The sequence below is a fragment of the Loxodonta africana genome, chromosome 19, assembly GCF_030014295.1.
Source record: "Loxodonta africana isolate mLoxAfr1 chromosome 19, mLoxAfr1.hap2, whole genome shotgun sequence".
Lineage (NCBI taxonomy): Eukaryota > Metazoa > Chordata > Mammalia > Proboscidea > Elephantidae > Loxodonta > Loxodonta africana.
The window spans coordinates 50,155,572-50,180,796 of NC_087360.1; positions in this window are offsets into that span (position 1 = coordinate 50,155,572).

Below are 25,225 nucleotides of genomic sequence, written 5' to 3' on the forward strand. Positions count from 1 at the left end.
ACCATTACTTTCTGTGATGATCCTCTTCCCACATTTCCAGCATGCTATCGATTTGTTCTTACCATTAGACATTTTGGTTATTTCTCTGAAAACATGTGAACTAAGAGATCAATGCATGTGCTCAGCTGACCACCCTGAATCAAAAACCAATTTTATGTCCTAAATATTTCCAACATAAAGCTGTTCTTTCCAAACCTCCATTATACTATACCTTCCCCAGTTATATTTTTGTTTTTTCACTTGAATAACCTCAAAACTTTCTGATTTCCTGATCCCATTTTTTTCACTTATTTGATTTCAGTATTCTTAGTAGCTGCCCTCCTTTTCTCTCTTTTTCACACATATACCAGAAAGGCCTCAGGAACCCTAAAATTCCCTCCTGTCATCATGCTCACATCAGGATTCCTGGTGGTGCAGTGGTTAAGTACTCGGCTATGATAGGTTGGCAGTTCAAACTCACCAGCCGACTATGGCCTTGTAAATCCTACAGGGCAGTTTTAATCTATAAATAATTGACTTGAAACAGCTTACAGTCTTGGAAACCTTATGCAGCAGTACTACTATGCCCTATAAGGTCACTATAAGTCGGAATCAGCTCAACAGCAATGAGCTTGGTTTTGGTTTGATTTACTATGCTCACAGAGTCTTTTCTGTTTTCCTTCCTGCTCAGCGTTTGAAACGACTTGCTTTTACTTTGGAAACCCTGGTGACCATAGTGGTTAAGAACTATGGCTGCTAACAAAAAGGTCAGCAGTTCAAATACACCAGGTGCTCCTTGGAAACCCTATGGGGCAGTTCTGCTCGTCCTACAGGGTTGCTATGAGTCAGAATCGGCTCAACAGCAATGAGTTTGGTTTTTTTTTGGTTTTGCTCTACTTTGGCTTACTCAGCTCCTGGCCTCACAACTGGTCCCTGCAGCCCTGTGGATTAAGGCCTTGATCAAACACCACACTAGACTCTGTGACTGACGCTACCTCCAGATGCCTCTGTCTTTCAGGCCTCCTGCAGTATTGCACCCAGCAGGAACCAGCCTACCCATGACTCTAAGTTTCTTTTTTGTGCATGTAGAGTTCTAACATTGAACTACTCAGATCTATTCTCAAACCTGATGTAACTGATTCAAATGGCAACTTGTTTATGCTACTGATCTATTCAAATCCCCTCCAAAAAAAAAAACCCACTGCTGTCAAATGACTCATAGCAACCCTATAGGACAAAGTAGAATTGCCCCATAGGGTTTCCAAGGAGCGCCTGGTGGATTCGAGCTGCTGACCTCTTGGTTAGCAGCCATAGCTCTTAACCACTGTGCCACCAGGGTTCCCCAGATCCCCTCAGCGGCTCCCTATTAAAAAGAATATGTCCAAACACCATAAAATGGCATCTAAAGCTCTCCATCATCTGGCCCTATCTATTTCTTAGTTCTTAGCTTTAGTCATCATCTATTTCAGTTATCAATCCTGCAACACCAAATCACTCGACCATCACTTCATCACCGTGTTGCTTTTCCTATGTTGTATCCTGAAATACACTCACCTTGGTCCTAGTCTCAGTCCCCAGCACCTCCATTCCTCCATCCATCCATAGAGCATTTCCGAAGTTAAATTTTACTCATCTTGTTGGTAGCAGTTAAACTACCATCTCCTCTAGGAAGCATTCTCTGACCTATTAAGGCAGTTAGATGCCCTCTCCTCTGTGCACTCAAAGCATTATTGTCACTATTAAAATTATCTGATCATGTGACAGCCTTTCCACTGGATTGAGAACAAAATTACAAGGACTGTATTAAGTCTTGAACTCCTGGAGTGAAATATGATACCTGGCACAGAGCAGGTGCTCAATCGTATTGATTAAATAAATAAATGTACTCATCAAAGAAACTAGGATATCCTAACCCAGGATGGAGAATTGGTAAAAGTGGTGGGGAGGAAGAAATGAATACAAATGTGTACTCTTCTCCCTAACCACTATCCCCCTTTTGCCAATCACACTGTTATGTAGTGGTATATGGCCTGCGCATGGTTATTTCAAGAAGCATTAAGGGAAGTGGACACACACGAGAGAGTGTGTGTGTGTGTGTGTATTCTGAAGACATCTTTGAGATGACAGAGCACACACATAAGAAAAACATCTGTAATTAAATATTACATACAAATTGATTTTGTCTGTTTCAGAGTGTAACAAAATATGATCGGAGCCTGGGAGCATCCATGTCTTTCCAAAAATGAGGAATAGTCTCATCAACACTAATGAGTGTTGACTAGCCATCACCATCATCATCATAGCGCAATTGCTATTTTCAGCAGCATGTTTTGTTCCATTGTTGAGATGACTCAGCTATTTTAGGAAAAAAAGTAGCAATGAATGCCATGAAAGCCCTCCTCAGATGATTAAAGCTCAGACTGTTTCATTTATTGCCAGTATTAAACATACCCCTTGCATAAATGCTGGGTGTTATGAACAGTCAACTTGCACAATATTGGAGGTCTATCTGGGCTGTACTTGGGGTGAGGATCCCAGAAAACTGGAAAAATTTCGTGAATCAGTATTTGATTCAAAATGCTGCACCTGAACTCTCTCTCTTTAGGTTATCTTCTCTCATTGGACCCTTGTTGAAAGCCAATCAGAGGAATGAGGAAGGAGAGTGTTTCAGGCTCATACTCACGGCTGGCTTTCCTACATGGTGAATAAAGTAGGTTTCTAAAGCTTAGTATGAGGATCTACTCATTTTAGGTAGGACACCTGATCATAAGATACAGAAACACAATTAAGATAGACTCAGAGGGAAAAAAAAAAATGTGGAAAAGGGAGAGAGTTTTTGTTTTTCCATACTCAACAACAAATTAAACAACCAACATCAGGAAATAAGAACCAGTGCAGTTCTGAGGACCTCAAGCATTAAAAACCAGGGGTCAAATGATGTTAAGACTCTCTTGCTCTCTCTCTCCCTCCCTTTGTGTCTCATTTCTGTTTCTCTCTGACTAGTAGTTTTAGTCTTTCCTATTATAAACTTGCTTCTTCACATAATGGAAGATATTGACTCTAACAGCAATGGGTTCACAACCTCACAAATTCAGACCAGAGAAAATAGGGTTCTTAGCCCATTGTTCCAGTTCAAAATAATCCTGGAAAGAAATCCAATTAGTCAGGCTCATCTTGAGCTACATATGCACCACTTGGATAAATCACTATGGCTTTGGGTGAATTGCTATGATTGTCCAAACTGAATTGTGTTCATTCCTTTGACTAATCACTGAAACCGGAGCCAAGGGGCTTTGGAGGTGCTCTATGATTGGGAGCCCCCATGAGAACCACATGGATAAAGGCAGAGGAGGAGGTATTATTAACAACAAACCAAAGGAATGGGTATTAGGCAGAAGAAAAGTCATCAGCCTCAGTAACCACATAACATTGATTTTATGGAACATTATGTTCTGAGTTCCAACAGTTCTCTTGACAAATGAACTTTGTGAACTTACAAGTTGGGGACCGCCTATATCTGAATAATTACACAGGGGAAAAAATAGATAATGGATATGGGAGAAAGTCCACCATGTCATTTATCATCTGTTTCCCAACTTGAAGAACAGGCGTGGCTTTCCTTTGAGTTTCTGATTTTTCCAATTGAGGTTGCTTCCTTAGTGGATGGGCCAGAGCCACTGCCCTTTAGGTCAAAGTTCAAAATCAGTCTGACTGTCAGCATTAGCAAGAGCTTTTGTAACACCTCTCCTGTCCTGGATTGAATGAGGCGATTCTTCAGTTTTAATAATGTATACAACATATAGGTTATTATCTTATTCACAGCATGTTTGTTACACATAATATCAAAGTTCAAGCTAACAACATAAAAGTACTATGTAGTATATTCTATGTATTTACTTTACTCTAAAGTATCTGCCCTATGGTTCATATTGGGAACCCTGGTGGTATAGTGGTTAAGTGCTACGGCTGCTAACCAAAGGGTCAGCAGTTCGAATCCGCCAGGTGCTTCTTGGAAACTCTATGGAGCAGTTCTACTTTGTCCTATAGGGTCGCTGAGTCGGAATCGACTCGACAGCACTGGGTTTTTTGGTTTTTATGGTTGATATTAGAATATTCCCTGTGCTGAGATTCTCATAGTAATTATTCTTACACTAGAAGCAATTTTGTGTGTAGCTTACTTTTTAGGATGTCAAAATAATACGAATAAATCTCAAAAGCTATAGTGTGCTTACCTGGTTATACAGCCCTGCCGTGGGGCACCTAAGTAACTCATTAGCTCTGAAGAAAGACCTTTAAGTGTGCAGCAGAGGGAAAAGTTACTCAGAGGTTTTTGACGAACAATTGTGGAAAGATTAAACAAAAGTTAATTCATGCAATTATTTTACAAATGTTAAGAAAATAAGGAATCAGAACACTGAAATACAAAAACCAAAATTCCACGATCACAACTGAAATATAGTTCATAACAGCTACCAGATTCCCGGCAGTTTCCTATGGAAAAAGCTCATGGAGAAAATGCAGGTTTTTTTTTTTTTTTTCCCATAAAATAAAAATGTCCTTCCCCTTTGCTTTTATTTTCCTTCTTTCCCCTCACTCTAGAAGAATGTAGTATTTCATAACAGACATTCAGCTTGCTTTTGATGGAGCCACTTTATGCAAATATTTCACTACACTGGAAAAAATATTGAGAAAGAAAATTACTCCTATCACTGGCATTCTTCATACACTTATTGGAACACTTGAGGTGGCCAGAAGTTGTCACGTTCTGTGGTTGAGTCATCACCATCCACTTCCAGAGCCATTGAATTAAATAGTTTTGCATTGGGAACACTCTGTCCAGTGTAAAACAGGTCAGACTTCTTCAAGCTTCACCTTTTCTGGAACTGATCTCAGACATACAGTTTAGAGCAAACAGGTTGCAAGCTTGGTTGCCCTGTCTTTCTTCAACTTTTTAAAATGCTTCTGTGGGACGTGAATGTTTTGATATCTTCTTAGTTAGTAGTGAGAAAACTCACTGAAATTTACATCTGCTTTGTTGCAAAGCTAAATTTAGTCTCATCTTGACAATTTACTTTGGCCTTGAATCATTTCCTTTTGTCAAATACCTTTAATTGTCCAACTCACCCTATTCGCATGGATGGGATATTAAATGGAATAAAAGATTCACAAGCTCTTGTGATGATTATTTTAGTCCAAAGAGACACTTGACCTCAGGGAACTGAAAATGGTCTTATTTCATAAACAGAGTCAATGGTAAATTTTTTGGTTTGACTTTAAATAATTGTCTCATGTCCCCATGTACCTCTCCCAATTTTTAGCAATGCCCCTTGACACCCACAATTTTAGAAGTCATGTGGGGAGAATCAATGACAAATACCCAAAGGAATGTGTGTCTTGAAATTCAATAACTTTGTGTTTTAAATGCAGAGTCAGTAATTGAGTAGAATTAGTATATATTAGTTTAGTGTTAGTTGCTCATTTTTTTTTAATAACTAACAGATTAAACCAAACCAAAACCAAACCCAGTGCCGTTGAGTCGATTCCGATTCATAGCGACCCTGTAGGACAGAGTAGAACTGCCCCATAGGGTTTCCAAGGAGCGCCTGGTGGATTCAAACTGCCGACCCTTTGGTTAGCAGCCATAGCACTTAACCACTATGCCACCAGGGTTTACAACTGAGATTAGGTAATGAAAAAAGTATAGTAAAGAGAAAAGAACTCTAAACTAGTGGTCAGGACCCTTGGCTCTAGCTCCACCCCTGGCACAAAGTCATATGTCACCTAGAACAAATTACTTCAACTCTGTGAGATTCAATTCTTTATCTGTGTATTATTTTATGATAGCTGCTATAATCAACAACTACAAAACCTTGAGTTAACACAATAAAACATAGTTTCTGATCACACGGAAGTCCAATGAGGATTTTCCTTTTTCAGATGGCTCTTGGTTAGCTCTTGGGATAGTACTCTGCCAAGGAGTATTTCAGGAGCCCCATATTTTTCTATATTGTGACTTTGTCATCTTGGAGTTTTTGTTTGTTTTTTATTCCACAGACAAGGACAGAAAGAATAAGAAAGATAAGTCAGATTATTTCTGTCCACATTCCACAGGCTAGAACTTATTCACATCCACAGAGTGAATAACCTGCACCCATACTGCAAATTGGGAAATAAAGAATTACATTCTCAAGATGTTAAGTAAGCTGAGAATACTATAGCTTCAGGAAGAAACTGAAATAATGTGATGAATATATAGCATTATCTTTGCCAGAATATGTAAATAAAAGGGGTCTAATGAGCCCTACATTTCTCTCCAAGAATCTGTAGTTGAGGGAAGAAATTAAAGAGAAAATAGAGGACAAGATCCAAGGAAGGTAAGAACTAAGTCCAAAATAAAGCGCTAGACTATAAAAGCTTTGGGGTTAAGAATCACAGGTGACACATCTTAGAATTTCCCACACTTTTAGATGCAACTTGGGGGCACTGATTAATGTTTCCTGTTGATGATGATTGGAAACTGGTAGATTCGAAGGTGGTGAGGGTAGCACAAATGAGCATGGAGTACTATTGAAGACAAATTTTGTTACCTCAATATATGATCTTAGGTCAGTCTTGGCAGGGACAAATACAGCCAATATGGAACCAAACAATGAGTCCAGAACAGAGCACACATCCCAGACTTTCATGAATATCTCCATTTCTGTCTGAGAGACCTTGGTCATATTCCCAGTCATAGCAAAGCAGTTGTGTTTATCATAACAGCAAGATATTTTCTAGGGAGAAAGGCAGGCCATCATGCTCCTGTAAAACTTCTATTTTAGAGTTTCATACTAGACATATTTGTTGTTGGTGGTGAGGTTTTTTTTAAACTTATTTTTTTGTTTGTTTGTTTTAAGATAAAAACAAACATTTGTGGATCAAAGAGTCTTGTCTTTGTAGCGAGTGTTCCAGTATCCATAAACCATCCATGAAGATAATTCCTCAAACACATGAAAATTTCAGCAAAAAAAAAAAACAAACAAAGTTGTTGGACCTTTGCCCTAAGCTGTCAGGGACAAAAGCATGTCTGTTAATTAGAAAACCATTTGCCTGGCCTCATGCCTTGAAATTGCCTGCTGATTTACATCAGTTCTGAACCTGTTCCCTAAACTCTAAAAGGGCACTGAGACATCGTAAAAACCCAACCATACTATCAAGCCAAAGGGAAAGAGATAAACTTCTGTGAAATTTAAGAATAGCACTTGTTTTATTAAGCACTTGTTTTGTACCAAGTACTGTTTTAAGTTGTTCGTATGCACTAACACAATTAATCCCCGCTTTGAAAGGAAATTACTATTATTAACCTTATTTTATAGATGAAGCAACTAAGGAATAACAAGGTGAAATGTCTTTCTCAAAGAAACATACCTGGAAAAAAATAGAGCCAGAATTCAAATTCTCATACTTAGGTTTCAGGGTCAAGGGTTTAACTTTAGCCTATCCTGCCTTTGATTACATGAACTGCCATTACCAGCCACCTCCAAACAAAACGAAAAATCATCTAGACTGACAGGGAATATTTTTTTCAAGGTGGTGATGCATCCATCCTGGAAATTAAGAAATAAAGAACAACATTCTATAGCCCATACTTCAAGATATATCTTTCAGTAGCTCCAACATGTAAAGAGCTTAGAAGCCATCGCTCTGATCCTTACAATCACAATAGACTGAACAAAGTAAAACTCAACAACCTTTATTGGACTAATCCGAGAACTGAGGTTGTAGGGCAAACTGACACCTCAAAATCTTGTGATGCCATAGAGTCACAACCAAGATTTGCTTACCTGCAAAGCAGATGTCATTAGTGTCATAAACTGGTAGGAAGACTTAAACTGGTAATTTTGATGATTTGCTGGAGGCTCAGTTGGAACAACGTGAGAGACAGAACTCCTGGGGGATGTAGTCTTACTGCGAGTGCACCAGGCTCTCACGGTAAAAAGCCAAGAAAGATCTTCTGGCTCAGGCAGGGAGATATGAAGAGTAACCATTGTGAAATATCTCCAAAGTGTTCTTCATCACAAAGGTCTACTGTCTAGATGAAAAATATTACCAGAACTTTATCCCAGCTAGGGAAGGGTATTTCTCTTATTCAGTCACCTTAAACTTTATATGCCGTTTACTTGGGGGGGGGCGGGGGGAGTAAAAAGCTAAGAAATACCTGTGACAGTCACAGCTCAGTGACACAGGTCCACTAGAAGACTAAGATTTAATCATAAGCTTATAGAATGCTCCTGTTTCCCACACTCTACCATCATACCAACAGGACTACAGTATAATACCTGGGGATTATAGCTGAAATTTCTATAAGACACAGTTATATATTGAAGTCCTGTTGGTGTGGTGGTAAAGTATGGGAGAGGGAAAGCATTCTATAATCCTGTGATTAAATCTTAGTTTTTTACACTAAAGAAGTCTTTTTCACAATAGGAGATCTTACTGAAGTCCAAAGTCAAAAAAAAGACAAAAACTAGAGCACCAGAGGAATTTGAAGCCTCTGGCACCTACAGCCCCATTTCTACTCAGATTAATAAAAACCTTATACTAAAGGCCTATTTAGCACAATTGCCATTATCCAACACACTTTGTCTAGTTTTTAACAAAACAATACAAAGCATCATAAAAGACATGAAAAAAAGCCTGAAAAACAAAGCAAGCATCAGATGCTGAAATTATCAGAGAATTTTAAATAACTATGATTAATATGTTGAGGGAGCCCTGGTGAGAAAGCGGTTAAGTACAAGGCTACTAACTGCAAGGTCAGCAGTTCAAACCCGCCCAGCAGCTGCTTTGCTAGGGAAAGATTTAGCAGTCTGTATCTGTAAAAATTACAGCCTTAGGAGCCCGATGGGGTAGTTCTACTGTGCCCTAAGGGATTATTGCTATGAGTCGGAATTGACTCTGTGGCAACTGGTTTTTTGGTATGATTACTACTTTAAGGTATTTAATTGAAAAAGTAAACATGTGAAAAAAAAAAAGGAAAACGTAATCAGAGAGGACACTCTAAGAAAGGATCACAAGTAAACGTCAGAAATCAAAACCACTGCGACAGCAATAAAGAATGCCTTTGATGAACTTATCGATAGGTTGTACATGACCAAGGAAAGAATCAGTGAGCTTGAAGACATGTCAGTAAAAATTTCCCAAACTGAAAAGCAAAGAGAAAAAAAGATGGGAAAACAGTACAGAACATCTAAGAACAATAGTACAATTTCAAAAAGTGTTAACATGGACTTCTGTGAAGATAGCATGAAGATCTTTGTGGACGTACTCTACAGCAAAAAAAGCAAAGCTGGAGAAAACAATCACTTCAAGTAACTGGAAATTTCCATAAGAACATATGGCAAATGAAGAAAACTATTCATAAAAATCTACGAAAACTTATTAAGAACACAAAGAGACTGAGTCATTTGAGCCTTGACCCACTAACTCTCTCCGCTCTCCCCCAACTCATCTTGACAGAATCTCCGCTCTAGACAGCTGTGATCAAGAAGACAGGGCTTCTTTTCCTTTAAGTTCCCAGTCTGTTGATCTATCTTCGAGTGTGCTCATTCATTCTTTTGCCAATTCAGCTCTACTCTTGAGTCCCTTTAATCATTTTTTTTTATTTCAGTTGTTGCTTTTTCAACTCCAGAATTTTATTTTTCAAATACTTTTCATCAATTTGTTTATATTCTAGATTTAATGAGACTTTGTCCTCACACCTTCTTTTATTTTATTAAGTATGGTTTCCTTTACTTCTTTGAACATATTTATAGTGGTGGCTCTGAAAAATTTGTCTGTTAAATCTAATATCTGTTTCCTCTCACAGGCAGTTTATGTTGCCTGCTTTTTTCCTGTGTATGAGTCACACACTTCTGTTTCTTTGTATGTCTCATAACGTTTTGTTAAAAGCTGGACATTTTGGGTAATAGATGATGCAATCTGAAGAACAGAAAAAAAAGAATTAAGAAATATAAACAAAACATCAGAGAAATGTGAAGACCTTTAAGTGCACCAACATATGCATAATGAGAGCACCCAAAGTAAAAAAGAAAGGTAAAGAAGGCAAAATTGTTGAAGAAATAATGGCTGAAAACTTCCCTAGCTGGCTGAAAAATATTAGCCTACATATCTAAGAAACTCAAATAAACTCCACGTAAGATGACTGTAAAGACACCAACACTCAAACATATCATAGTAAAAATGCTGAAAGACAAAGATAAGGAAAATGTGGAAGCAGAAAGAGAAAATGACTCATTGTGTAGAGTGAAACCCCAAGAAGATTAACAACTGATTTTCCACCAGAAACAATGAAAGTTAGAAGGTAGTATGGGATGAGATATTCAAAGTACTGAAAGAAAAAGCTGCCAACCAAGAACTTTATATCCAGCAGCACTATCTTTCAAAAATAAAGGCTAAATAAAGACATTCCTAGTTAAACAAAAACCGAGAAAATTGTTTTCTTGCAGACCTGCATTACAAGAAATACTAAAGTAAGCTCTTCAAACAGAAAACAAGTAAACCCATATGGAAATTTGAATCTGCATGCAGAAAAAAAACAAAGAGCACCAGTAACGGTAATTATAAAAGGCAGTATAAATGTATATTTTTTCTTCTTTTCTAAAGTGATTTAAAAAGCACTTGTATGAAACAATATGTAAATAACTTTACCTTTGGGCCTTTAGCATATAGAAATGTAAGATATTTGACAACAACAGCATAAAGGAGGTGGATGGGAGTAGAGTTGTGTTGGAGTAAGGCACCCTGGTGGTGCAATGGTTAAGCACTCGGCTTCTAATTGAAAGATCAGTGGTTTAAACCCACCAGCTCTATCAATGGAAAAAAGACCTGGCAATCTGCTCCCATAAAAATTATAGTCTAAGGAGGGAACAGGAAAGCTGGTAATAGGGAACCCAAGGTTGAGAAGGGAGAGTGTTGACATGTCGTGGGGCTGTTAACCAATGTCATAGAACAATGTGTGTACTAATTGTTTGATGAGAAACTGGTTTGTTCTGTAAACCTTCATCTAAAGTATGAAAAAAAAAAAAATTACAGCCTAGGAAACCCTATGGGGCAGTTCTACTTTGTCCTATAGGGTAGCTATGAGTCAGGGTCTACTTGATGGCACACAACAATGATGACAACAACAACAACAACAACAGGATATTACACCATATGTTAATTTGAATCCATAGGAACAAATGAACAGAACAATAAATAATAAATATCTAAGTTAATATCACAAACTCTATAAATATGTACTTGCTCCCCTTTCTTTTATTTATTTTTAAAAGATATAAAAGCAAATAAAGTTATACTTACACCAATGTATTACTGGGTTTTTAATATCTAAGGTGCCATATATATAGCAGTAATAACATCAAAACGGGGATGGTAGAACTATATAAAAGTAACATTTCTATATCTCATGGGAATTAAGTTAGCATAAATCTGAAACATATTCTGATACATTATGATGTATATGGCAATCCCTAGAACAACCACTAAGAAAACAACACAAAATAAACAGTGAAAATTTTATTAAAACAATTAAATGTTATAATATAAAATATTCACTTAATTAAAAAAAAAAAGCAGTAAAGGAGGAATAGAGAAAAAAAAGACACAAGACATATGGAAAACAAAAATTAAAATGGGAGACATAAATCCAATGGTATCAATAACATTAAATATGAGAGAATTAACCATTCAATCAAAAAGCAGATTTGTCAGACTGAATTAAAAAGAAAAAAAAAGATCAACTATATTCTTCCTCCAGTAGACACACTATAGATTCAAACATACCAATAGGTTGAAGTTAAAAGAATGGAAAAAATATATTGAGCCAACAGCAACTATAAAAAAGCTGGAGTAACTATATTAGTATCAAACAATATAGACTTAAAACAAAAAAATGGAGAGACAGTTTACAATGATAAAAAGGTTAATCCAACAGGAAGTTATAACAATTATATATATGTATGCTCCTAACAATGGAGCTCCAAATATGTGAATCAATGGCTGGCAGAATTATGTGGAGAAATAGAAAGTTCAACAATAATTAGTTGGAGGCTTTAACATCCACTTTCAATAACTGATACAACAGGACAGAAAAAAATAAGCAAATAAGGAGACAGAAGACTGGAACAACACTATACAAATACATGATTTAACAGACATCACCACTCATATGGCAGTTTGTTGTACTACGAAGGCTTGTGTGTTGCTGTTATGCTGGAAGCTATGGTACTGGTATTTCAAATACCAGTAGGGTCACTTATGGCAGCAAGGTTTCAACTGAGCTTCCAAACTAAGACAGACTAGGAAAAAGGACCTGGCAGTCTACTTCTGAAAATACTGGCCAGTGAAAACCTTATAAATAGCAGCGGAACATTGTCTGATACACTGCCAGAACATGAGCCCCTTGAGTTGGAAGGCACTCAAAAGACAACTGGAGAAGAACTGACTCCTCAAAGTAGACTCGACCTTAATGATGTGGATGGAGTAGATCTTCATGTGGCATGACTCAAAATGAGAAGAAACAGTTGTAAACATCCATTAAAAATTAGAATGTGAAATGTATGAGGTATGAATCTAGGAAAATTAGAAGTCATCAAAAATGAACAGGGATGCATAAAGACTGATATCCTAGGTATTAGTGAGCTGAAATGGACTGGTATTGGCCATTTTGAACTGGACAATCATATGGTCTACTATGCAGGGAATGACAAATTGAAGAGGAATGACATCACATTCATTGTCAAAAACAACATTTCAAGATCTATCCTGTAGTACAACACTTTCAGTGGTAGGATAATATCCATTTGCCAACAAGGAAAACCAGTTAATACTACTACTATTCAAATCTACGCACCAACCACTAAGGCCAAAGATGAAGAAATTTAAGATTTTCACCAATGTCTGCAGCCTGAAATTGATCAGACATGCAATCAAGATGCATTGATAATTACTGGTGATTGGAATTCTAAAGTTGGAAACAAAAAAAGGATTAGTAGTTGGAAAATATGGCCTTGGTGAGAGAAACAATAACAGAGATCACATGACAGAATTCTGCAAGACCAATGATTTACTCATTGTAAATACCTTTTCAACAACATACAAGATGACTATACACATGGACCTCACCAGATGAAATGCAGTAATCAAATTGACAACATCTGTGGAAAGAGACAGTGGAGAAGCTCAATATCATTGGTCAGAACAAGGCCAGGGCAGACTGTAGAACAGATCATCTATTTCTTATATGCAAGTTCAAGCTGAAACTAAAGAAATTTAGAGCAAGTCCACAACAGCCAAGTATGACCTTGAATACATCCCACTTAAATTTAGAAACCATCTCAAAAATAGATTTGACTCATTGAACATTAATGACTGAAGACAAAACGAGTTGTGGAATGACATCAAGGACATCATACATGAAGAAAGCAAAAGGTCATTAAAAAGACAAGAAAGAAAAGACCAAAATAGATGTCAGAAGAGATTCTGAAACTTCCTCTTGAATCTAAAATAGTTAAAGAGAATGGAAGAAATGATGAAGTAAAAGAGCTGAACAGAAGATTTCAAAGGAAGGCTTGAGAAGACAAAGTATTATAATGAAATATGCAAAGACTTGGAGTTAGAAAACCAAAAGGGAAGAACACACTTGGGATTTCTCAAGCTGAAAGAACTAAAGAAAAAATTGAAGGCTCGAGTTCAATGCTGAAGTATTCTACAGGGAAAATACTAAATGATGCAGGAAGTATCAAAAGAAGAAGGAAAGAATACACTGAGACACTGTACCAAAAAGAATTGGCTGATGTTCAACCACTTCTTGAGGTAGCATATGATCAAGAACCAATGGCACCAAAGGAAGAAGTCCAAGCTACACCGAAGGCATCAGTGAAAAACAAGGCTCCAGGGACTAATGGAATACCAATTGAGATGTTTCAACAAACAAATGCAGTCCTGGAGGTGTTCACTCGTCTGTGCCAAGAAATTTGGAAGACAGCAACCTGGTGAACCGACTGATAGAGATCTATATTTGTGCCCATTCCAAAGAAAGGTGATCCAAGAAAATGAGGAAATTATTGAACTATGAATAAAATCTTGCTGAAGGTAATTCAAAAGCAGTTGCAGCAGTACATCGACAGGGAACTGCCAGAAATTCAAGCCGGATTCAGAAGAGGATGTGGAGCAAGGGATATCATTGCTGGTGTCAGATGGATCATGACTGAAAGTTGAGAATACCAGAAAGATGTTTACCTGTATTTTATAGAGTATACAAAGACATTTGACTGTGTGGATCTTAACAAATTACGGATAACTTTGAAAAGAATGAGAATTCCAGAACACTTAATTGTGTTCATGTGGAACCTGTACATAGACCCAGAGGCAGTCATTCGAAAAGAACAAGGGGATGCCGCATAGATTAAAATCAGGAAAGGTGTGTGTCAGCGTTGTATCCTTTCACCATACTTATTCAACACGCATGTTGAGCAAATTAACTGAGCACCTGGGCTGTATGAAGAAAAATATGGCATGAGGATTGGAGGAAGACTCATTAATAACCTGTGATATGCAAATACTTGAAGCACTACAGCCTTAAGTATGGATTGCACCTCAACATAAAGAAAACAAAAATCCTCACAACTGGACCAATAAGCAACATTATGATAATGGAGAAAATATTGAAGTTGTCAAGAGTTTCATTTTACATGTATCCACAATCAACACCCATGGAAACGGCAGTGATGAAATCAAACGACATACTGCATTGGGCAAATCTGCTGCAAAAGGCCTCTGTAAAGTGTTAAAAAGCAAAGATAACACTTTGAGGACTAATGTGTGCCTGACCCAAACCATGGTATTTTCAATTGTCTCATATGCATGCAAAGGCTGGACAATGAATAATGGGTAAGCCTGAAGATGAATTGATGCCTTTGAATCATGGTGTTGTAGAAGAATATTGAATATACCATGGATTGCCAGAAGACTGAACAAATCTATCTTGGAAGAAGTGCAGCCAGAATGGTCCTTTGAAAGGAGGATGGTGAGTCTTCTTACGTACTTTGGACATGTTTTCAGGAGGGACCAGTCCCTGGAGAATGACATCATGACTGGTAAAGTAGAGGGTCAGTGAAAAAGAGGAAGACACTCAAAGGGATAGATAGACACAGCGGCTGCAACAATGGGCTCAAGCATAACAACGATTATGAGAGTGGCACGGGACCAGGTAGTGTTTCGTTCTGTTTTACACAGGTTCGCTATGAGTTGGAACTGACTCGACAGCACCTAACGACATCAACAGACATCTATAGAATATCCCAAAATAACATCAGAATACACATTCTTCTCAAGTTACATGGAGCATTCTTCAGGATATACCACATGCTAGGCCATAAAACAGTCTGAATAACTTTTGAAAATACATACTGATAGTTTTGAACACTGCATAAAATTTCTAAATGAACAAAGGTAAATTATTTAGAAAATGTCCTTACTATTGTCTATACAGTTTTTTGCTCACCTAATATATTTTTTTGTCTCTTTTGTTAACTGCTGTATTTCCAACAGTTAAAATGGTACATGGTGATGTTGAATAAATATGTGATGAATTTATTACTTAAAAAAAAAAATCCCACAGCCATTGAGTCGATTCTGACTCATAGCAACCCTAAAAAGGTGTAATATACATTGAATTGGAATACCAAAAAGAGAAGAAGGTGAGAACAGACCCAGAGCAATATGTGAAGTTAATAAAGATGGTAAGTTTTCCAAAATTAATCACAGGCACAGGTCCAGGGAGCTCAGATAATATCAAATAGCATCATTACTAAAAAATCCACACCTAGGCATGTAAAAATCAAACGGCAGAAAACCAAAGGCAAAAAGAAAATCTTGAAAGAAGCCATCGGGAGGAGGGAACACTTTACATGTAGTCATCTAGGATAAGAATTGCAGTAGACTTCTCATGAGAAACCATACAAGCAATTAGAGGGTGGAGTGAATTAAAGTATTGAAAAAAAATTACCAATCTAGAATTCCGTATCCAGTGAAGTTATTCTTCAAAAGTGAAGGAGAAATAAAAATTTTCTCAGATAAACAAAAACTGAAGGAATTCAAGAATGTTAAATGTAGTCCCTCTGGGAGAAGGGAAGTCATATAGGTCAGAAACTCGTATCTACAAAAAGAAAGGCGTGTCAGAAAAGAAATAAGATAAAATAAAATATTGTTACTATTATTATTCTTAATTGATATAGAAGATACATGTTTAAAGTAATAATAGTAACAATGTGTTGAAGGATGATAGCATATGGAGAAGTGAAAAACAGCAATATCATAAGGATGGGAGGGAGGAATTGGGAATACTCTGCTGTAAAGAATCTGCACTACACATGAAGCAGTACAGTTTTATTTAAACGTGAATTTAAGTTAGCTAAAAATGTATATTGCAAACACTAGTGCAATGACTAAAAAAATCTTTTTAAGTATAATTGATATGCTAAGACAGAGGTTAAAGGAAATCATATAAAATGTTTAATTAAAACCAGAGAAGGCAGAAAAACGGGTGGGGAGCAAAACAAAGAACAAGTACAACAAAAGGAAAACAGTTACAAACATGGTAGATATTAACCCAAATGCAAAGGCAATCACTTTAAATATGTATAGTCTAAATACACCAATTAAAAAACAAAGATTATCCAGTGGATAAGAAAATACAGCCTAACTATTGTCTACAAGAAACTCACTTTAAATAAAAAAACCTCAGATAGGTTAAAAGTAAGAGGATATAGAACGATAAACCATGCTAACACAAATCAAATCAAAGCTGGAATAACTACATTAATTTCAGATGATGCCAACTTCAGCATCAAGAAAATTATTGGGAATAAAGACCAGCATTACATCATGATAACAGAGTCAATTATCCAAGAGAACATAAAAATCTATAATCTGTATTCACCTAACGACTGAGTCCTCAAAACACATGAGGCAAAATCTGAGAACTGAAAGGAGAAAGAGTCAAGAGTTGTCTTCCAGACATAGTTGAGATGTAATCAAAATTAAAGGAAGGTTACTTCCATTTCCATAGTAATGATCAGAGATAGTAAGCAAGAATCTCCAGCAGAACTTAACACTCTTGGGAGTCATGACCTCAACGCAAGAATGGACCAGAGAAGAGATGCAGAATAGCACACTTAGAATTTCCTCTAAAAGACATTGAACAGCTGCTCCCAGAATCAGGGTGCCAAGGGCACTGACAGTGACATTGAACAGAAACCTAATGGGTACCTGTGCTGCCTTCTGAAGCAGATTCTCCCCAGAGTGTGATGCCTCCTCTTTTGTATGGCAGGGCTATTTCCCAATTTATTGGGCAAAATTGAGTTCACTAAAAATGAAAGCAAACATAGCCATAACCAGGACATGAGGAGGCAAGTGGACTAGACACAATGGTTTTCTCATTTTTATAAAATAAAACCTACACAGAGGCAAAGTGCTCTTCTGAGTAAGCTCATGGCTAAAGCTCCATCAACATCGCATTCTCCAAGACGCCAAATTACTGAGCAGATAATGCACACTTTTGTCAAGTAGCATCCTTATTAGGTGAAGAGAATTTTCATTCAGAATGTCTAGGGACTAATGCTAGCTGTTTTTTGGGGATATGGGGTGTGTGTGTTGTGTGTGTGTGTGTGTGTGTGTGTGTGTGTGTACTGGGGAATAAGAGAAATCCTGGATTCAAAGAACTAAGTTAATCAATCTTCAGTTCATGGCACATGATCATCATTGGTCTGCACAATTCAATTCTCTTGGTTTGTTTTTGCTGACTCATCCATTCATTCATTTATTTCATTTGTACATTTACTCAGTTTTCCTCATCTCCTTATATCTCTCCCCATTCTCCCCATAGAAAACCATTATAATGTGAAATGCAGTTTTTGTGTGTGTGTATGTGTTCTTGTAAAATGTATATTGCTGTATTGTAAACATGCATTTTTTTTAATTTACATAAATTGGTATCCTGTTAGAGATCCCGTCAGGCTTTTTACTTTATAACTCATCAGTGTTTTTAGGATATATTCATGTCCTATGTATACATCTAGTGTGTTGCTGCTTCTAACTTTGCCTCTTATCCTATGCTGTTTACCTACCACATTTTACCTACCTCCTCCCTCAGGTATGGACAACCCATATTGTCTCCAACGACACACTAACACAAATAATGCTTCAATGAATATGACTGGATACGTTTGAAAGCGTCTCTGTGATTGTATGCCCAGGAGTAGGAGTCCTGAGTCATAGAGAATACATGGATTTAATTAGGCTAAGTATTGCCTAAGTGAAGAAGCACAGACAGAATGCTCCTTAAAAGCAAGAATGGCAAGAATTTGTCCCCGTACTTTAGACATGTTATGAAGAGGGATCTGTCAGTCCCTGGAGAAGGACATCATTCTTGGTAAAGCAGAGGGTCAGCAACGAGACAGAGACCCTCAATGAAATGGATTGACACAGTAGCTGCAACAATGGGCTCAAGCATAGCAACAATTGTGAGGATGGCACAGGACTGGGCAGTGTTTCATTCTGTTGTATGTAGGATTGACGGTACCTAACAACAACAAAGTATTGCCAGATGGTTCTATAGAATAGGCTATACCAGTCCACCTTCAACAGCAGGATGTAAGGGTTCCTATATACCCACAATCACACTGGCCAATATCAGTTTTCTAATTTACCACAGTCTGATGGGCACAAAGTAATAGCTCATTGATCTATTAATGTATATTTCTTTACAATCTTGTAATCTTTGAGGTTTCCTATGCTATGAATTCCCTGTTCATACCTTTTACCCATTTTCTATTGGGAGTTCATGTTTTTTTCTTGTTATTTGCAAGTGTTTCTTAAACACTTTAGATGTTAATCTCTTGTCAGTTTTAGACACTGATAATACTTTCAGTCCACATTGCCCATAATGTCCTTCATTTAACTCTACAAGTTAACAAGAAAAAAGATAGACAATCAAAAAATGGGCCAAGGATCTAAATACACATTTTACCAAAGAGGATACACAAAAGGACAACAAGCACCTGAAAGGATTCTCAACATCATTTGCTACTAGGGAGATGAAAATCAAAACCACAGTGAAATACCACTTCACGCCCACTAGAATGGCTAAGGTTTAAAAAATGGAAAATAAAAAGTGTTTGTGAAGATGTAGAGACATTAGAGCCCTCATCCATTGTTGGTGGGAATGCAAAAATGGTACAGCTACTCTGGAAAATGGTATGGCAGTTCCTCAAAAAGTTAAATATAAAGCTAACACAGAAATTTCACTTAGGTATATACACACAAGTCTTGAAAGCAGTGACACAAACAGACACAAGTACACCAGTGTCCATTGTAACAGTACATACAATGAAATGTTACTCTGCCATAAAGAGAAATGAAGTACGGATACATGCTATGACATGTATGAACCTTGAAAATATTATGCTGAGTGAAAGTAATCAGTCACAAATGGACAAATATTGATTGCATGATTTCACTAATATGAAGTATCTAGAATACGCACAGGTATAGAGATTAGGATCTAATAGTGGTTACCTGGGGTGAGAGGGAAGGAAAAAGGGTGGAATCACTGTTTAGGTAACACAGTTTTTGTTTATGACGATGGAAAGTTTGGCAATGAATATTGGTGATGGTTGCAAAACATGATTGATGTTATTGGATTTACTGAATTTTACACATAAAAATGTTGAATTGGGAAATGTGTTCTTTATAGTTTTGCAATAATAAAGATTTAAAAAGAAAGAAAAAAGATATTTTTAATTTTTATGAAACAAAATTTGTCACTTTTTTTTGTATGGTTTCTGCACTTAAGATTTTTATTCAAGAAGTTTTTCACCAATTTTAAGTTAGAAAGATATTCTGTTAGATTATCTTCTAATAGCTTTATGGTTTTTTTGCTCAAAATTAATCCCTCAGATCTCCCCTGTTCTATATGGTATTTGGCAAGGATCCATTTTTATTTTTATCTATGTAATAATCCGGTTTTGTCAACATCATATGCTAAGCATATTATCCCTTCTCACAAATTTGTGACACTGACTTTATAGTATATTAAGTTCCCATATGTACATGACCTGTCTTGAACTGTATTCGTTCTTGAGCCAATTACCATAGAATGTTTCTTACTATGGCTCTATAGTATGACTTAATATATCATAGGGCAAGTTTCCCTTCTCAGCATCGTTTTTTTTTTTTTTTCAAAATTATCTTAGCTATAAGTTTTAGAATAATTTTATTTAAGTAATCCAATTAGAATTTTGATTTTTTTAATTTATACATTAATTTTAAAAGAATTGCTATTTTTAAATTGTGACTACCCCATCAAAAATCATGGAAAAGGAATCCACCTCTAGTCCATATGGCACCTTTGTAAAACTTAGAAAAGTACCCCCACTCTTGGCCCTCAGGCTGAGTATGAGGCACATTTCAGCCTATTCTCTTCACCAGATACCCTTATGCAGGGCACAACAAGCATTTATTCATGTATTCAGCTTATCGCTTGTCTCATCTAATGAGTTTCCTCTCATTGAATAGTATTCTGAAATCCTTTCTATAAAGGTCCTATATTTTCTTTGTTAATTTAATTTCCATAAAGTTTACTACAGGTTTTCTTGCTATTGTGGGTGGTATATATGTATATCTATAAACATGTTTGCATACATGCATGCATTTTTGTTGTTTGTCTGCCATTGCTTGTGTAGAAAAATGATATTGATTTTTCAAAACTGATATCCTGCATAGAAGCCTTGCTAAATTCTCTATTGATTTTTCAAAGTAGATGATTTTTTCTGAGGATAATAAAGCTTTGCTTTTTCTTTTCCAATTATACACCTATTTTTTTTTTTCTGTATATATAGTATTGGAAAGGATACTTAGTATTACACTAAGATGCTTTTTTGTTCAAATGACTGACTCTTGGTCTATGTACAGGTTCCACGTGAGCACAATTAAGTATTATGGAATTCCCATTCTTTTCAATGTTATCCATAATTTGTTATGATCCACACAGTTGAACGCCTTTGGATAGTTACTAAAACACAGGTAAAAAGTTGTTCAAACAGAACAAGGGGATACTATGTGGTTTAAAATCAGAAAAGGTGTGCATCAGGGCTGTATTCTTTCACCATACTTATTCAATATGTATGCTGAGCAAATAATCTGAGATGGTGGACTATATGAAGAATGTGGCATCAGGATTAGAGGAATACTCATTAACAACCTGTGATATGCAAATGATACAACCCTGCTTGCTGAAAGTGAAGAGGACTTAAAACACTTCCTGATGAAGATCAAAGACTATAGCCTTCAGTGTGGATTGCACCTCAACATAAAAGAAAACAAAAATCCTCACAACTGAACCAATAAGCAACATCATGATAAACAGAGAAAAGATTGAAATTGTCAAGGATTTTATTTTTCTTGGATCCACAATCAATGCCCATGGAAGCAGCAGTCAAGAAATCAAAAAAATGTATTGCATTGTGCTAATCTGCTGCAAAAGACCTCTTTAAAGTATTAAAAAGCAAAGATGTTTAACGTAAGCAGCATCAGTTAGTGCTTTTCATGTGCCTTAGCGACAACCACATTCTGCAAAGCCTCAGGGTTGTGGTTTCATGGGTTATTTCAGACAATCGGCTTAATATCGTTGTTAGCATTTCTGTTCTACCTTCTACTTTGTTGTGTAGTACCTGGGGTCTTAAAATTTTGTGAGCAGCTATCTGAGGTGCAACAATTTGTCTCTATTCGTCTGGAGCCGCAGAGAAGAAAGGAGATCCAGGAATCAGTCCAGGAACTAGACTCCATGTCTGATTATCTGTTAATAGCTGTCTCCTTTGCCACGAGGCCAGAAGGAATCAAAGAGTACCTAGATACCAGTACTGAACATTTTTTGATCAAAGAGTCTATAACATAATCATGACCAAAAGGGGGAATGACAAACAAGTTTTAATTTTCCTGGAATCCAGATTTCTGGCTTTCATGGAAGTTGGGGTAACCCACATAGGCCACTGCCCCTAGGTGTCCTTTGAACCTTTTGCCTTGAAAAAATGGGTTCATAAAAGCCACTTTTGAGTCAAACAATGTCCAGATAAACTAGTAAGACGTTTTGTTTTGGGCATTGTGCTGGTTGAAAAATTCAGTCAGTTTGGGAAACAGATTCCAAATGTTAGACTGGGAGCTAGAGTAAGGGTAAGTCAGTAATTATTTTGTTTCTCAAGGCAATGCTGTATGAAAATCCTTCCTGACCACAGATTTGTTTATCAGTTCTGTCCCCACTCTTTTTTCCATGGCAATGCTGATAAGAATTGGTATAAGAATTTTGGAAGTTCTCTCTTCGGAATACTCCGATTTGCAAATCATATCTTCCATGAACTTCAATTTCTAAAAAAAAGCAAAGTTGTCACTTTGAGGCCTAAGGTGTGCCTGACTCAAGCCATGGTATTTTCAATTGCCTCATATGCATGGGAAATCTGGATCGTGAATAAGGAAGGCTGAAGAAGAATTGATGCATTTGAATTATGGTGTTGGCAAAGAATATTGAAAATACCATGGAATGCCAGAAGAATGAACAAATCTGTCTCGGAGAAGTACAGCCAGAATGCTCCTTAGAAGCAGGGATGACAAGACTTTGTCTCACATATTTTGGGCACATTATCAGGAGTGACTAGTCCCTGGAGAAGGACATCATGCTTGGTAAAGCAGTGGGTCATCAAAAAAGAGGAAGACCCTCAATGAGATGGACTGACACAGTGGCTGCAACAACACGCTCAAACATAGCAATATTTGTGAGGATGGTGCAGGACTGAGCAGTGTTTCGTTCTGTTGTACTGACTCAAAACACTTTGCAGCATAATGGTTAAGAGTGTAGATTCTGGAGGCAGATCTGCTTGGATTTGAATCCTGGTCCCAACTCTTACAAACTGTGTAGCCTTTGGTGAGTTATTTAACCAGTTAGTGTCTCCATTGTTTCATCTCTTAATAGGGATAATAGTAGTACCTATCTAGTAGAGTGGGTATGAATATTAAATGAGTTAACAGGTGTAATAATATTACAACAGAATCAGGCTCATAGTAATGTTATAGTATATAGTATATGGTGAACTGTAGCAATAACAGTGACAGTGAGTTTGTTCATCTTACTTCTTATCTGAAAGAATGTCTAAATTTCTTCCACTAAGTACACTCTTTCTAAAATTACAGCAATACCTTCTAGCCCCAACGGGCTAAAAAGGTTATTTTTGTTTGTTTTAATTATTATTGTTTTTACAATAAAATCACTTTCCACAGTTAAGATAATCATGAATATTCTCTTAGTGTCTCTTAATAGGATGAATAATATTGATTAATTTTTCAAATTTTGCAACTTGTTTGCATTCTATGAATAAATTAATAGTTATACTGTTATATTATTTTTAAAAAATCATTTCATTATTGCTTTCTAATTTGTTGCATTACATTCAAAGGATACAGCTTGTATGCTATTTAACTTATAGCCAAAACCACAAACCAAACAGTTGCTGCCAAGTTGATTTTGACTCAGGGTGAACTTATAGACTGCCTTTGAGGAGCAATCCATGATCATGATATGTAAATGTTACATTTGTTCTCATAAACATATATTCTTTGTTGAGTGTAGATTTCTCCCCTCTTTCTATTTATTTCTCACTGCAGTTTGTCAGTTGTTATACACACATGCACACAAATGTATATATGTGTGTGTGTATATATATATATATATATATATACACACACACATAAACATACAGAAAGGTCAGCAGTTTGAATCCACCCACTGCTCTGCAGGAGAAAGATGTGGCACTCTGCTCCCATGGACTTCCTTAGAGGCTGATTTTTGTTTGTTTTTGTCTTGTCCTTTATATATACCAGTCTAATGCCCTGCTTTGCAGACTACTAAGGTTGGTCTTAGCCAAACCTAACTGGTCTCCTTCACTACTGGCTCTGGATAAATACTACTGGCTATCTAAAATTAAGCATCCCCAAATTATATTTGTTTTAGTAGAACTGCTTTGTTCAATCCCACCTTTTCCAATGAAACATCATTTACAGTATTCCCTAGTTTGAATACTTGACAGGACTCACTAGCCCTACAGGGTGTACACATGTGAGACTTGTATTTATAGGCGAAGGACACAGGGCAGCAAGAGAAAGAAAATGTGGGCAAGTATTAGGGGTGCAAGAGACACCCACAGGCTAAACTCCCAGGGTCCTATATTGCACACCAAGACTGGGCTGAGTGTGTGGTTTGAACCACTATGATCTGTGAAAGGAATCTTGGATTCAAAACAATTCTCCAAAAAAAAAAAAAGGGCAGTGGCTCTTTCAGTCAAACCAGGCTTATTAAACCAGTTAGGCCAGTTGCAGAAGATCAAAGAAGCTAACCTTGGGGTTCTCCAGAGGAGATTCAGACCTTAAACAGGACTTCATAAATGCCCCTTATCTTGGCTAAAAGTCAAAACACATCCAGACATCTGGATACCCCAGTGATAAAGACTGAGCATTTCCATTATAGCTGTAAACCAACTCTCTCTACATAGCCTACCCTCTGACTCTTGGTCAAGGCTTTTTAATTATAAATTGTCTCTTTTCCCGTACCACTTAACATAAAAAGCAAATGGACAACTGATAGGACACTAATTATTTATATCACCAAATGAGGTTTGAATATTAAAGAAATACTCCAAACTACCAAAGATTCCAAAACAAGCTTGTGCATAATTATCCACAAGCTGACAACTTTTTTTTTACCTCCTTCTACCACCAAAATTTGAACTTTATCAAAGGTATCAACAGAGTGATTCCATGTAATAACTAATCGAGTGTCAACTAAAAATCTACTTCCTCCTCTGCCCAATAAGCTTCTACTGGAAGAACATCTTGTGGAGGTTTTAATCTCCCAATATAACTGATCATCAATATCATAATTATCACAGTTCTTGCCAAAATCCATCAAATTAACCTAACCAATTAAATCAGCATTACACCAAATAGTTAATATATTATGAGTCAAAATAAGATGATTACAAAATAAGCCAATTAAAATTACAACAGGTTTTCTCATCCTTCCCCCCAAAAATGGCCCTTGCCCACATATCTAGTGATGTCATGGATAAGAGTATAAATAAAGGGCAAAGTCTCAGTTAATTCT